This window comes from Peromyscus maniculatus, chromosome 6, assembly GCF_049852395.1.
Source record: "Peromyscus maniculatus bairdii isolate BWxNUB_F1_BW_parent chromosome 6, HU_Pman_BW_mat_3.1, whole genome shotgun sequence".
NCBI lineage: Eukaryota > Metazoa > Chordata > Mammalia > Rodentia > Cricetidae > Peromyscus > Peromyscus maniculatus.
In genome coordinates, this window is record NC_134857.1 from 32,691,676 (window position 1) to 32,694,845 (window position 3,170).

The 3,170-nt window shown below is 36.3% G+C and overlaps 1 long non-coding RNA gene across 1 annotated transcript; it reads left to right on the top strand.

Moving 5' to 3' along the window:
- The first annotated feature begins 662 nt into the window (after positions 1-662).
- On the top strand, positions 663-2,878 carry LOC121830429 (uncharacterized). The gene is made up of 3 exons (XR_006073639.2): positions 663-826; positions 2,149-2,256; positions 2,618-2,878. It is a non-coding gene; the product is annotated as an uncharacterized LOC121830429 (long non-coding RNA).
- Positions 2,879-3,170: the final 292 nt, after the last annotated feature.

Below are 3,170 nucleotides of genomic sequence, written 5' to 3' on the forward strand. Positions count from 1 at the left end.
TATTCCACAGCATAAATGAATATAATGCATCTAAACTAATATTCCACAACACTACTATCTCTTTTAAAAATTTTTAAATTTACATTTAAATTATAAAAGTTTTTCCTTATGCTTAATATGGTAGATTATGACTGTAATACTAGCAATTGAGAAGCTGAAGCAATAGGAACATGACAATCATTGTGAGACTTACCAGGTCTTTGAAGTAAGTTTCAAGACCTGTCTGGGCTAGAGTGAAATCATCTCAGAAAAATAAATGAATAAATAGATTAATTAACTAGTTAATTAATTATTTTTCTTTATTTAAGATATACATTTGCAAATTCCTTTTGTAATCCTGAAAAATCAATTTTCTTCAACATGTTATTCTTGAGAATTTTTATTACCACGTTTCCTGCTCTTTCCCTTGTCCTGGGAGTCTGTGCATTCCCAGGGTTTAGATGTGTTTGCTCCTGAGTTTCTTTTGAAAAAAGGTACTTGAGTCTGGGGCAGTTGTTTGCTCAGTAGTGATGAAAGCAACAGTTGGTATTGATCTAGGATTACAAGTCCAGCACAAAAATGCTGATCCAGCAACATTTGACATTTCCTCTTTGAAGTCAAGCCAACATCTAGAAAGGAGGTACTGACTCTCATAACCTTTAGATACTTTGTTTGATGGTTCAGCTCTGCTCAGCCAATTCAGTCCCTGGCTATAAAATCAACTGTGACTCAATTTCTGTTCTCTGTTATGATGTCCACCATGATGCCCTTCCTGAATTGCAAGCAAGAAATGAAGATTCTCTCCAACAACATTCTTCATCTTTAATGTTTCACTGAATTTCAGAAGGTAACAATGGAATAGGCCAATACTTTACCCCCTCCCCCATTTTCACCATTGAATATATCTCACTTTTTGTAAATTTAATCTATATCACTAATTTTAACATGTTTTCTTCTTTGGTTGGTCAGATCATCTGCTTTTCAGTTATAAACACTCTGTGAAGAAATTTTAAGATTGGATTCTCAGCACATGATGGTCCTGAATTTCCTCTTGCAAATTTAAGAAATTCTACTTTAGCAATGAAAGAACATTTGTATGTGTGAATGTGTGTGAAATGCAGTGTATGTGGGTGTGGTTTACATGCACATGTGTGTGCAGAGGCCAGAAAAGGGTGGTGGATGGTCTCCTCTGTATTAATCCTTTGAAGCAGAATTTCTCTCTGAGTCTAGAGGTGGTTTTTTCAGCTAAGCTGAAAAACAAAGTTCCCAGCAATCCTTTCTTTGACTCCTAAAAGCATTTCGTTATATGTGCATATAAGTCTACACCTGGCTTGTTAAATGGACATGGAGATACATGGGACTTCACAGTTGTACAGTAAGCACTCTTAACTGCTGAACCATCTCTCTGGCCCCCAATAGTAGTTTAAATCCCTTCAATACTCAAGTTTCTTGTGAGTCTTCATTTGTTTCCTATCCACATGGATGTATGAATGAAACCGTAAGACTATATAAATGCTTTCAAGTCACTTTTCTTCATTTTTGTCAACTGAAAATTTGATACATGTGTGTAACGTGCTTTGATCAAGCCCACCCTATGGACTTGTACTCTAATGTCATATGTTCTATGTCAGCAACAGAGAAATGAGAATGCTGGTTTAAGACTTGAGTATCAGACAGTGATTGGTTCATTCTAGCAAATACTGGCCTCATTGAGACATGCCAATTGCTTCTAAATTTGTCCGCGTGGTGCCATCTACGCTTTCGCCTTCCAGGTTTCCTATATCAGTGCAGTATTCTGTAGTGTTAGCAAAGCTGGGCCTGCAAGCCAATGGGGCCAAACACTGAGTACTGAATGACCCATGAGAAAACAATTATTTGTATATTGTCAAGTGGTTGGAGATGAAACAAAGTAAAAACAACTTTCCATGACATGTGAAAATTAAATAAAAGCCAAATGTCTCTGACCATAAGTTCCTATGGAGTACTGCCATGCCCGCACATTGTGTGTAGTTCCTGTGATGTTTTATGCTATACAGCATAGTAGAGTGCTTACAAGGGAAGAGCTGAATAGCATAAACATTTGCTATGGATTGAGTATGTGTTCAGACAGGTTTATTGATTTTCTCGTGGGTAATGACGAACTATCCCTCATGTTCCACCCACTTTTAGATCAAGCTTCCTTGTCATTCCATTTTCTTTCATGGTTAAAAGCAGCACACAGCCCTCTCTCTAGCACCATCCTCGTAGATTTCCCAGCCTGCAGACCCAGGAGCCAAAGTAAGCCTTCTTTCTTTATAAGTCACCTCATCTCAAGTACTCTGCTATAGCAATGAAAGACCATGACAGTATATCTTTATGACCAGCATATGTAATTTATTAGTTCTTAATTATTTCCCTACATCCAGAAATCACTTAAATTTGTTTTCTCAAATTTATAACTGAATGAAAGTTCTAGTTATCTACTTTTGATTATTGTTTTAAATTTTAAGTCATGCGTGATATGATGATCAGTTTCAATTACTAGAAATGTGCATATATTTCCATGAATGTATAATCTGTTTTCACAAGTAATTACTGAAGAACATGCTCTTTTCCCCCTATGGTGTAAAAATACTACATTTGTTCTTTAATTTCCTAGGCACGTTCTACATTTGGCTGATGGACCTGTCCAAGAAAAATGTGTCAAAATCTATTTTCCGGTGAATTTGAGAGTTTTGCTTTGTAATTCTGTCAGTTGATTCTTACTTTACAAAAGACTATTGCTTGAAAGATGGTGTAATGGCTTTTTATCACTGGAGAATTGAAATCATTTGTCAATATATGATTATTTTCATTTTTAACATTACATTTTGCTCAATGTTTAGTTTTCTATGTTCAAGGAGCAGTAAAGTTTGTTTTGGGTAGATTTCACCTGGTTTGTGTTTGCCTGGTGGTTGTCAATGTAGTTCTATCATTCGGATGAGGTTGGGCGTGTTTGGGTGGTTATGGCCATAGATATATTCTTATGGCAGTGATGGCTATATTTGGATTTATTATATCATGTTCCTTTTGACTTCACATGGAGTATCTGAAATTCCCAGTGGAGAGCTCTTGTTTTGACCTTTGTTCAGCATGACCTTAGCAAGCTCACAGATGTAGGGCTCAAAGATGTCCCTCCATATTACCCCAAAGTGTGGACAAGTGCAAAGAAA